Here is a 13,587-nt window from a genome sequence, read left to right as displayed (position 1 = left end):
TCGCGAGAGATTACTTACGGCACAATCCAGGCAGAAGAGCTATTCTGACAAACGCCGTAGAGATTTGGAATTCGCTGTAGGTGACCGCGTTTTCTTGAAGGTTTCACCTATAAGAGGTGTGAAACGCTTCGGAGTGTGGGGAAAGCTAAGTCCACGATTTATCGGACCGTTCGAAGTGTTGAAACATGTTGGAGCGGTAGCGTACCGACTCGCATTACCGTCGAAGCTCGCGAATTTGCATAACGTGTTCCATGTCTCCAACCTTCGCAAATATGTTCACGATCCCGAGCATGTTATGTATTACGAGCTGCCGAATCTACAAAAGGATTTGAGCTATAAGGAGTTCTCGGTGATGATCATTGCTCGAGAAGTGCGGAAGTTAAGAAATCGTGAGATTCCCTGCGTGAAGATTCGTTGGACCAATCACGATGATCATGAGGCCACGTGGGAACTCAAGGAATCAATGAAAGTGCATTATCCTCATCTTTTCACAGAAATGCAATGAGGTATGAGCTGATTAAGATAATGAATTCGTTTCGATGACGAAACTCCCTTTTTAGGAGGGGAGGATGTAAGGAAGTAAATTCTTGAAATACAAGAGTTAGACTTCGTTTAGAATCGACCAAAGGGCATGTTGGTGAGCTTCGGAAAGGCCGAAAATGTGTTAATCACCAAAGGTGCCTTAGAGGCGAGTCCACGAGAGCAAATAGTGCAAAACCTGCACTGGGCAAAAGTTGCTCTCGGGGACCGGTCCCTGGCAGGGAGAGACCGGTCCCCGAGACTGGGAGTTGCGGGGATTCTTGATGCAACCGGTTCCTGGCAGGGAGGGACCGGTCTGTCACGCCCCGAGCTCCGCCAATTTGGTCAGATTCGGGCATGCCGACAGGCCGCCGAACGGACAGAGCTTTCCCTGTACGTCCTAGGCGTCACAATCCATATAATGCAACAGAAGAGGTCCCAACCAGGAACATCATTCAAACATAGATTGTATAAGTATCAAAAACATAAAATGCTAGCTATGCTATTACAAGCATTCATCTCACAGATTTTACATTTAGAATATTACAAATGCCTTTATGTTATTACATAAATCTTTATCCAATTTACAACTTATACAATTTACTACAAATTTGTTTCTTTCAACCTGAACTCTGAGCTAGACTGCTTCAGGGTACTGCTATCTCTGGTCTCGGTGGTAGGGCGCTATCTACGAAGCTACGCCCTGTCCTCGCGCCGCCGCGCCGCTCGCGTGCGAACCTGTACCACCAAAAACCACACGGGGGTGAGAACTATATAAATATAGTTCCCAGTGGGTACGGCCACCCAAGAGAAGAGCTCGACCCACCAGGTCCAAAGGAGGCAACTGCAGGTTAGTTTAATAAACAGATAGACATATATTTGACTATGTATGCAAATAAGTAAAACCATGCCTTGCCTCGCAACTGTATCGATGCTATGCAATATGCAATACCTGTAAATCATGCAAGTAGATTACTTGATTCTACTTTATATCATTAACCATTCTTTACTTGTAGCCGTTCTTTTCTTTATTAGCTATTCACGTTCATTAGCTACTCTCTTATTCTTTATTTTCTGTTCTTTATCATATTATGCCCACTGGCGATTCTTTTTTAAGGTTATTTTACCTTAGCCATCTAGCCACTCGACTCGGTCTTGAGTCAATCAACCGTTGAGTACCGCGTCAAGTCAGGCTCGAGGTGAAGGACATTTCACAAGCACCTCAGCCTTAAGTCCACGCGACACTAGGTCCATCACAGGGAGAGGAGAACCGTCGATCCCCGTGACCCTAAGGCTCCGTTTGGATCGGGAATTAGTAGGAACTAGTTATACCGGGGATAGGTACAAGTATGAGTTTTTGTAGGAATAAGGGTATTTTTTTGTTTGGATGAAATTGTGAGTATAAGCTGGAACTAGAAAAATTGTATTTGGATGGTTTTTGGGAATAAGAGGAATAGTTGGTAGTTATAAATAGAAAATAATAATATTATCCCTATAATTGAATTTTAAACTTATAATTTTAAATTTTAAATTTTAACTTTTAAATTTAAATTAGAAATTAAAATTTTAAATTTTAATATTAAAAATATTAATTTTAAATATCAAATTTTAAATTTCAGACCAAATTTAAATTTCAAAGATATAAAATAACAAATTTAAAATTTAAACTTTAATAAAATTTAAAATTTGAAAACTTAAAAATATCAAATTTAAAATTTAAAATTTAAAAATATCAAATTTAAAATTTAAAATTGTAATTTATTAGTTATAATTATAAAATTATATTTTAATTTCTTTTCTTTTTCTCTAATCAGTGGGTCGGAACAAAGTTCGGGACGCTTTTCAACTCCCGTGGTGGGTAAGTGTTACCCGACATAAGGTTGTACCTGTCAACTTAGTGGAAATCTTGTTCACCTTTTTTTTTTGTTTGGGATAAAGGGGGGTTGCCCTTATCCCCCTTTATACCCGAGCCAAACGGTATGTGTTAGTCATCGAGCTGAAGGCGAGGAGAAGTTCAAACTGTTGGTCATACGGAGAGGGGGACTTGTCATGTTGAATCATAGGGGGGAGACGTCGATCCGTTAGTTTAGTTCACTGTTTTGGCTACGGAGTGGAACCATCGATCCGTTGATCATACTGGGTGAGAGGGACCGTCTGATCGTAGTTCTGATTCATTTTATGCCACACACTGGTTCCCCGGACCACTTCCCTTAGGGTTTAATCAATACCTTGTGGACCTCAAGGCTTTATCATTTAATTCTAGTGGTCTACTACCCTATATTCATAATTAGTTCTAATCTTTACTATGTGTTCCTACACCTATAACTAATTTATTTACACTAGGTTTCATGTTCTTTACCTAGATTTTGATCTGGTTTATATTCAAACTATGTCAATAAACTAGTTTTTCGGTCCAACTATGTTTAATAACACTAGGTTGTGTTTTTATTTTCTTGTTTGTTTTTATTATCCTGTTATCACGTCTGATTTATAGTTTATCGTCATGTTCATTTACATGACTTTAGTCTATGTATAACATTCTATGATCTTTATCTATGGTGTTTCATTATACCGATTCTTGCATTTAGATGAATAATGATTCTTATGCGTCTAGTATGTTGTATATGACTCATCATAATCATTAGATGAATTCATTATAAGTATTTATTCATATGTCTCTAGGCATTCAATTTTTACATTTTAAATTTATGCATACCATTTCATTGTATTATGTCGTATCTTAATATTTACAATCTATATGCTCTAATTATGTATTTCTAGTTGTCATATTTAGATTATGCTTCAAATTTTTGTTAATGTCGGATTCTTAATTCAATTTAGAGTTCGACCATATTTCTTGTATGATTCTAGGAGGTAATTTATGTTCATATTTCATGCATCTCGGGGTATTTCACAGTATTGACATCTATTTCTGAATGAGTAGATACATGTATTGATCAATACGATTTAAGCTTTAATATTTTCAATTCTACACTTTACTGATGGTCAAATATTTATACTTTACTTGTGCATGGAAGTACTTTCATTCCGTAGAAAAGCCACCTTACTATTTGGATGGCCAAATTCACTTGCGCATCTTTATGAATGATCACAATCTTGTCGCATAACTTAGGCTAAAGGACGTTTTTCTCGAAGCATTGGCCGTAGACTGTCGGGAACGTCGATCGAGTTTCAACCGGTCGCTTCCCCATTAGGTTAGACATGTGTTATCAATTCCGAGTAGAGTTACAAAAAACGAACGTACACAGTTAGCTTATCAGGGAGTTTAGTATCAAAATAAATGCTAATATCTCTAGGTCTCATGGCAGAAATATGCCTTAGTCATTCAAACAACCTCAGTAACAATTAACAAGATTATAGCTATGTTTTACGACGCTATAATTAACAAATGACTCAAACAATTAGTATTCAGAGATGTTACATCACCTAAAATTAAATTAAAAATCATAGAAATGAATAGAAACTCTATATAAAAATTAACATAAATATATGATAAATAAAAGAATAAAGAATAAATGAATAGCCTGTTTTAAAGAAATTAAATAACATAAACAAAAGCAAGCTATAAAAAAATATTAACCAAGAAATCCAAAATAATAAAAAAAGAAATAACCCAAAATTTAGAGTATAAGAAAAAAGATTATTGAAAACAATAAAAGTTCTGTATGATCACTCCTAAATTAACATAATCAATAACCCGGATTTCTAACCATATATCTAAAATTATCAAGAAATAAGGTATGATACATACAAATAAAAAAAAATTCTATAGCAAGAAAAGAAAAAATATAAATTACTTGCCATCTGGAAATTACAACCTAGAAAACCAAACAATCGAAAATAGAAAAAAAGAAAAACAAAAACAAAAATCGATCACAAAAAGAAAAAACAAAAAAAAAAAAAAAAAAAAAAAAAAAAAATAAAATAACAAAAAAAAAAAAAAAAAAAAAGTAGACGAACACAAAAGCCCATAAAGACATACAACATAATAAACAATAAGAAATAAAATCTAACAAATTCATTTTAGATAGTAATAGTATACTTAGATCATCAAAATGACTCGAAAAAAAAAAAAAAAGAAAAAAATCAAATATAAAAAAAAAAAATTGTTTGAATTATAATAATATAATATTAACGAAAATGTAAAATAGAATAGATAAATAAAAAAAAAAATGCAAGCAAAAAGAATTAAAAATCGTAGTGTCACAAGACAAACAAAAAGTTCAACAAAAATTTATTTAAAATTTATTCTTCTTTTTTTTCAATTCATATGCTAATATTACATTCAATCTCTCAATAGCGATACAAAGGAAAAAAAAAGAGAGATAAAGAATGGAAGTCACTAGGAAGCCTAGAATGGAAAAAAAGTCCTTGTAAGCAATGTAACAATTGCCTTTAGGTCCACAAATCATCAATTATTATCACTTAGTCCAATTCTAGTCTGATACATTTAATTGGAGCCCTTCTGAATATCTATTTGCGCTCAAATTTGACATGTTCGGTTTTACTTAATAAGTCCAAAGAAATTTTAACATTTCAGTTCCGACCCCGTTTGGTCACTGCGAACGGTCCCGAACTGTAATCTTTATCAGATAACTTTCGGGTGCTATTTCTCTCTCTACAAGTGTCAGAATAATATAAAACTTCAAATCTAGCCTCATAAAAATATTTCTGACATCTCCTCCAGTTTTCATAATTTTCTGACACTATGCATTTTCTGCTAATTTATCAATCCCGTTCTTTACAGAAATTCTAAATCTTCTGTTTTCGCTCCGATTCCAACACGAGTCATTCCAGACTTATATTTTACACCCTTAAGTCTAATAAAATATTATCTCACACCATTTTTATATTATTTTGCTCACTTTAATTCTTTTAATCAAAGTTAGCGTCGGAAATCCGCAAATTTTCTTTACATTTCGTTTCGCGCCCAATTTGCGCCGAAACACTTATTTATCTCCAGAATTCATTCACACGCATCACAAATCACTCGGGGATGATGTCCAACTAGCTCAATCCTCACTTTGATCCCCTAGATCAAAGTTGACATCGCAACTCCAAGTTGCCATATATTACAATCTCCCCCCGTTAGCCAAAGTTTCGTCCGCGAAACTTAGATACTTATTGCTCCTCACTTACTCAACGGATGGAGATAAGTTCCAGCAATCATCAACATGTAAAATCACATTCTTCCGTAGCTTCTGAATTTCATTCTATGTTACCCTGATTTCTCCGAATCATTCTCTACGAACACTTTGTTCGCGTTTCCAATCTCAGCTCATCATCGATGCTTATCTTAGCAATTTTGACTAAATAGTCCACAGGACCGAGCCTTCGCTCTCACGGTCCCTATACATTATCCTTCACTTGGACATGTTCAAAACACTTACTTCCAATGCACATGGGTAAACTACTTGTCTCAATTACCACAGATCTGTTCGCAAATCGGATCGGTGATTTGCTAGTCCTATCACTTAACTCAACGTCTCTCGCTCGCAAGCGTAGACCCAATTATCACGAGACATAGTTCTCATTTGAGACATCGCATACCTGCTCCAACTGGGAGCAATTTAATTTGCTAGGGTTAGGTCAAATCTGGCTTTCCGGCATACTACCAACAACACGATCCAATACATGACCTACCATGTTACCGATCCAAGCTCGGACTACCGTCCTGACCAAATCTCTGCCCTACCCGTAGGTACCGGGCCGCTGCCTCTCGCAGCTGACTACGCCTGCCCAATGGGCCTAGGCTCCACAGTCCACAAAGGGTCCAGGCACGGGTCGTCACCAAGCACTATCCACAATTGTCGTCTTACACGACGCGTGCTACCGAGTGACACACAACACTACCGGCTCCTACGCACCTAGTGCGAGCCACCAGCCCTACGAGTGACCTCTGGCACGCTTCACACTTAGCAATGCTAACGTGCTACTGCCAACTCACTCACGGCTGAATCAAATCTACACTCTATGAGCACCTACACTCGAGCGCTCTACACGACTCTATCGCGTGTCATACTAGGTCTAGCATTAGGCAACTCTTGCCTATGCACACCGACTACACGAGCACGACCCACTTACCTCAATCCGAGGTACTACTGGGTCCTTGTGCACGCACTTGACCACTAACCGATCATTTCTTCAACAGCGATTCTACTTTCACTGTTCGATCTACTGGAACAATCTGCAAAACGCTCGGTCTCACAAGAGTTCCACGAACATTGCGACTAGACTCTCGCAATCAGCAACTCGCATTGCTTTGAAACTTAATTCGTCATCACCATTTCTATCGCGAATCTCACCTCTTATCCACAGGCTATCACAAGCAATTTGCTAGTGCTCTCAGACTCTCTACTTGCTCCAGCAGGTATTACATTCCCACACACAAGCATACCCGGCATTAACACTTATCCGTTCACTTGATCACTACTATATTAAGGCATAAATAGTAGGGACAGATCACCTAATCAATGCATACAATGCATGAAACTTACATAATGCAGAAAACATGCTTGCTGTAATTAACTCATACCTGCCACATTGCTACCAGTCGCAGCAAGTTTCACCACATGGGTCGCCTATCCACGGCCACTTGCTGCCCGTCGCGAACCCCTCGGTTGCCTTATCCTCAGTCGCCCTCCAGACCGTACCGCAGGTGGCACACCCGCAGGCTGTCCCGGAGAGGAAAATGCTGTCGCCAGCGTCAAGGCTTGGCTATCGCCTCGCGGACACTCATAACCTGGATGATCCGGTTGTCCACATCGAGTGCACTTTCCTTCCCGCTGCACGCAACGTCGTGCCCAGTGGGAACCACCACAAATCACACATCTTGGAGATGATCGGGTAGAGGACGATGTCGAGTGGTGTCCAGAACTTGACTGTTCATTTGAATTATCTGTTAGTGGCCTCATCCCTCCTTGCTTACATTTCTTAGACTCATGCTCTTCACACACGAAAGCATTGCCTTGCTCTATCCATAGGGCCCGATCCAAAACTTCAGCAAAAGGCTGCAATTTAAGATTATGCACCGCTGTGAAAATATCAGGCCGAAGTCCTCGTACAAAACAATCAACTCGATCCTTGTCACCTTGTACCATGTTCGGAACACAGCTCACGATACGGGAAAACTCCATTCGTTTTCCCTCACAGAGCGGTCTCCTTGCCGTAGTTTCTGAAACCTGTCCCGAAGCTTCCTCTTTTCACTATCGGGGAAATAAGTTGAACGCATTAATTCCCGAAACTCTTCCCAAACCATAGAAGGAAGACTAGGCGATCGATTCCGTTTGATGTCTTTCCACCACACCTTCGCTGACCGTTGCAAACAATGTACGGCTAAGTGTACCTTGTCCCGCTCCACAATGTACAAATCCTCAAACAAAGTCTCCATGGAGTCGATCCACAACTCTACGGTCCACCGGTCTATATCTTCTCTATCAAAAGTAGGCGGATCAAACTTCTTAAAGGTCATAAGAGCCGCCAAAGCTCGCTCCCTTTCAGCTTTCATTTCTGAACTAACAGCAATCGGATTACCTGACCCCGACGGAAATGCCTCCGTCGCGACTCCCGGCCGTACACGACGAGCCGAAACTAGTGCGGTCACTAACTGATCCACCGTCTCCTGGAGTCTCTTAATCCACTCATCTTGGCGCAGAGCAGCGTCCTGCTGACGTTGCACTACATCCACTTGTTGCCTCACCACTCCCACGAGTGTGGCCAACTGATCGCGAAGCTCCAAGTCTCCGCTCGCCTCAGTCTGCTCAGGGACACCATCTGTCCCATCCTGCGCCGATCTAAACGAAGATCGCCTACGCGGTGCCATCGCTTCCTGAAACACGACAATTCAGTTAGTCCTCGACCCTCTGGGTCAAATACGAAATAATTAATACCGACTCAAATCGGGCGAAAGTCATGCAAGGAAGCTTATTCCCATCCCTCGGTTTCATGTTGTGTCGACCCAACATGAACTCACTTGGCTGAGAATAAACTGAACCTTGAATCTACCTCTAATATCCGTCTTAGAGGTTTACTAAACTTGACCCAATCGATTTATCTTTCGCCACACGTCACAAGTCCTCGTCTCTCACGACTATAAATCCTTACGGTTTACTATCCTAGGTCTCCTAGGTCCATCTAAACCGTTTCTATTACTCTTTTTATGCTCTGATACCACTTAATCTGTCACGCCCCGAGCTCCGCCAATTTGGTCAGATTCGGGCATGCCGACAGGCCGCCGAACGGACAGAACTTTCCCTGTACGTCCTAGGCGTCACAATCCATATGATACAATAGAAGAGGTCCCAACTAGGAACATCATTCAAACATAGATTGTATAAGTATCAAAAATATAAAATGCTAGCTATGCTATTACAAGCATTCATCTCACAGATTTTACATTTAGAATATTACAAATGCCTTTATGTTATTACATAAATCTTTATCCAATTTACAACTTATACAATTTACTACAAATTTGTTTCTTTCAACCTGAACTCTGAGCTAGACTGCTTCAGGGTACTGCTATCTCTGGTCTCGGTGGTAGGGCGCTATCTACGAAGCTACGCCCTGTCCTCGCGCCGCTCCGCCGCTCGCGTGCGAACCTGTACCCCCAAAAACCACACGGGGGTGAGAACTATATAAATATAGTTCCCAGTGGGTACGGCCACCCAAGAGAAGAGCTCGACCCACCAGGTCCAAAGGAGGCAACTGCAGGTTAGTTTAATAAACAGATAGACATATATTTGACTATGTATGCAAATAAGTAAAACCATGCCTTGCCTCGCAACTGTATTGCAATATGCAATACCTGTAAATCATGCAAGTAGATTACTTGATTCTACTTTATATCATTAACCATTTTTTACTTGTAGCCGTTCTTTTCTTTATTAGCTATTCACGTTCATTAGCTACTCTCTTTATTCTTTATTTTCTGTTCTTTATCATATTATGCCCACTGGCGATTCTTTCTTAAAGTTATTTTACCTTAGCCATCTAGCCACTCGACTCGGTCTTGAGTCAATCAACCCAGGAGTACCGCGTCAAGTCAGGCTCGAGGTGAAGGATATTTCACAAGCACCTCAGCCTTAAGTCCACGCGACACTAGGTCCATCACAGGGAGAGGAGAACCGTCGATCCCCGTGACCCTAAGTCGCTCGAGCTGAACGGGCGAGGAGAACCGTCAAACCCGTTGAGCTCATACCGGGAGAGGAGAACCGTCAATCCCGTTGAATCACTACCGGGAGAGGAGAACCGTCGATCCCGTAGTTCTGATTCACTTGTTTCCTAGCATACCGGGAGAGGAGAACCATCGATCCCGTTGAATCACTACTGGGAGAGGAGAACCGTCGATCCCGTAGTTCTGATTCACTTTATGCCAACAGCACTGGATTCCGGAACCCACTTTCACAACTTAAGGGTTTAATCACTTACCCTATGCTGACGACCTTCCAAGGTCTATATCATTCAATTTCTAGTGGTCCTACTACCACTATAATTCATAACTTAGTTCAATTTTACTAAGTGTCACTACACCTCATAACCTAGATTCATTTACACTAGGTTTCATGTTCTTTCACCTAGATTTCGACTCTAGGTTTACTAATTCAACCTATGTTCAATAACACTAGGTTCATTCCATGTCCAACCTATGTTTAATAACACTAGGTTCATGCCACTCGATCTATTTATTATCCTAGTTATCCACGTCTACGATTATAGTTTACCCGTTTCATGTTCAATTTACATGACTTTAGTCTATGTATCAACATTCATATATCATTTATCATTCATATGTTCATATACCGACATTCCTATGCATTTAGCATGAACTACAATGCATTCGTATGCGTCTAGTATGTTCGTCATATGACAATCATCATATATCATCTAGCATGAGATTCACATTCATAAGTATTTATTCATATGTCTCTAGCATTCACTTTCATACATGTTTAATCTTATGCAACTAGCATTCATATTCATATGTCGATTATCATAATATGTCAACAATCATATATGCTCTAACATCTATGTATTATCCTAATTGTCCATATCTAGGATTATTGCTTACACAATCTCATTTGTAACTGTCGGATTCTCTAATCAATTTAGAGTTATCGACCCATATTCTGCTTGTATGATTCTAACAGGCTCACATTATGTTCATATTCATGCATCATCGGGTATTATCCACAAGATATTGACATGCATATTCTAATGGTAGATAACAATGATTGATACAATACGATTTAAGCTTTCATATTATTACTCACAATCTACCACTATACATGTATGCGTCAAAATAATTATACTTTACTTTGGCATGGAAGTGACCTAATCACTTCGGTAAAGCACAACCCACCTTTACTTGATATTGGAATGCCAAAATTCCACTTGCCGCACTTTACGAATGATCACAATCCTTGCTCGCAATAACTTAGGCTAAAAGGAGGTTTTCCTCGTTAGCGTGCCGTAGACTCGTCGGAACGTCGATCCGAGTTTTCCAACGCGTTCGCTTTACCCCCAATTAGGTTGACAGGTGATCAATTCCGAGCTAAGCTTCCGAACCTACAAGTTAGCATTATCAGGTTTAGGTTCAACATAAAGCTCTTCTCTAGTCTTCATGGCAGCATATGCCTTAGTCTTCAACAAACCCAAGTCTTAACCAGGAATTATAGGTTAATTCACCTTAATTCCCCATGAACCTCAAACAAATTAGTTTAGAGGATTTTACATCAACCTCTTAATTAAAATCTGCATGATAGCTTCTTTAATTCCCAACTATTAAAGTGTACACATAGTACTAGTACATATGAAGCCTTTTTCCAGGTTACATAACAAAAGCAAGCTTCAGATTTTCAGAACTCCAATAACTCAAGAACATGAACCCACTATTTAAGAGTATAAGAAATTAGCTTTCTGTCATGATCACTCCTACCTACTTCACATCACCCCAGACTTCATATAACCATATATACAACTAATCCAAGCTTACATGCAGGTTGTTAACATGCACATCTAAATTCTTTAGCAAAAGAACAGCATATTATTACCTTGCTCTGGAATTACCTAACAGCCCAAACCCAATCCGCATGGCAGCCACAACAATCCGAAACTCACGGAAAAATCCGTCGACGAAACGCTCGCAAAATCAGCTCCTAAATCACATAGAAATCGATTTCTAAATTTCAATTTTAGCATAGATTCAACATAGATCCATCAAAATGACCTCTCCGAACATCCACTATCAAGAATCCACCAAAAAATCTGGTTTGAAATTATAATAATATTATAATACTAACCCGAATGTCGAAATGCTAAAAATCCGATGCGCGGCGTTTCGATCGGCTCGACAAACGACAAACGGCACCAAAATTTGTTACTTTCTTCTTCTTCTTCTCTCTATTCCCTTTTCTCTTCCTTTCACTCTCTCTCTCATGCGTACAGGGAGAGGATAAGAATGGAAGTCCCCTGGCAGCCTAGTGGAAGTCCTTGTAAGCAATGTAACAATTGCCTTTAGGTCCACAAATCATCAATTATTATCACTTAGCCCAATTCTAGTCTGATACATTTAATTGGAGCCCTTCTGAATGTCTATTTGCGCTCAAATTTGACAGCCATGTCCGGTTTTACTTAATAAGTCCAAAAAAATTTTAACATTTCAGTTCCGACCCTGTTTGGTCACTGCAAACTGTCCCGAACTATAATCTTTATCAGATAACTTTCGGATGCTATTTTTCTCTCTACAAGTGTCAGAATAATATAAAACTTCAAATCTAGCCTCATAAAAATATTTCTGACATCTCCTCCAGTTTTCATAATTTTCTGACACTGTGCATTTTCTGCTAATTTATCAGTCCCGTTCTTTACAGAAAATTCTAAATCTTCTGTTTTCGCTCCGATTCCAACACGAGTCATTCCAAACTTATATTTTACACCCTTAAGTTTAATAAAATATTATCTCACACCATTTTTATATTATTTTGCTCACTTTAATTCTTTTAATCAAAGTTAGCGTCGGAAATCCGTAAATTTTCTTTACATTTTGTTTCGCGCCCAATTTGTGCCGAAATACTTATTTATCTCCAGAATTCATTCACACGCATCACAAATCACTCGGGGATGATGTCCAACTAGCTCAATCCTCACTTTGATCCCCTAGATCAAAGTTGACATCGCAACTCCAAGTTGCCATATATTACACGGTCCCCGAACGCGAACCCAGCGAGAAAGCCAGAAATTTGGCTAAGTCTTGAAAATCCCGCTCTCGGGGACCGGTCCCAGGTCGGGGAGATCGGTCCCTCCGCGCGCAGAATGCCCAGTAAAGGCAGTGCATAGAGGCAAAAGTTGAGGGGGCTGTTGGGATATTGTTACAATATGAGGTGTATGGGTCCCCTCCTCTCTCTCATTCCCTGTCATTTCCCCCTCATTCTCTCACACTCTCTTTCTCCCTTTCTCTCTCTAGAAGAGAGAGAACAAGGGAGAAGGAAGAAGAAGAATGAGAAGAAAAGAAGGAAGAAAATGAAGGAGAAGAAGAAGGAGATCAAGCTAGAGGAAGCTTTGGACATCTCCCTCTTCCTCTCTTCTCTCTTTGAAGCTAGCATAGAGGTAAGCTTCCAACCCTAGCTTATGAAACTTAGGGTTTTTGGGTTTTGGCTTTGGGATGAGGCCAAATGGATCTCTAGCACCATGAATGGTGGGATTAGAGCTAGAAACCTAAGGTTTTGAAGTGGGTTTGCATAGTGCTAACCCTAGGGCACACAAATTAGGGTTTTTGGAAAAGTAGAGGATTGATCTCATTTGACCCTCCTCTAACCTAATTGCTAGGTGTCTAAATGCAGAGGCGAAGTCGGATTTTTCATTTGTCAAGCGGGTGAAAGGATATTGGCAAAACAAGACCGGCCAAGCTTCATTTGGACCAAGAAGGCTAAAGCCTCGTCGTAAAGTCCGTTCGAGGGCATTTCTAGAACCCTTGTACCCTCAAGAGGTGGGGGGTGTCATCCCGAAGCATCCGGGTTTCTTTTTATGTCTAAGTTATATATATGCTTG

The 13,587-nt window shown here is 39.7% G+C and overlaps 1 long non-coding RNA gene across 2 annotated transcripts; it reads right to left on the bottom strand.

Annotated features, from left to right (window-relative positions):
• On the bottom strand, window positions 991–12,052 carry LOC109719745. Of its 2 annotated transcripts, none has more exons than XR_002218764.1 (4): window positions 11,841–12,049; window positions 11,592–11,696; window positions 10,901–11,106; window positions 991–1,257 (listed from the first exon to the last, which is right to left on the bottom strand). It is a non-coding gene; the product is annotated as an uncharacterized LOC109719745 (long non-coding RNA). The 2 variants fall into 2 exon arrangements; XR_002218765.1 differs by lacking the exon at window positions 991–1,257 and adding an exon at window positions 8,908–9,140 and having other exon boundaries at window positions 11,841–12,052.

Source organism: Ananas comosus, linkage group 13 (assembly GCF_001540865.1).
Source record: "Ananas comosus cultivar F153 linkage group 13, ASM154086v1, whole genome shotgun sequence".
NCBI lineage: Eukaryota > Viridiplantae > Streptophyta > Magnoliopsida > Poales > Bromeliaceae > Ananas > Ananas comosus.
The sequence above is the reverse complement of the archived record's forward strand: the minus strand, read 5'-3'. Positions and strand labels throughout refer to the sequence as shown.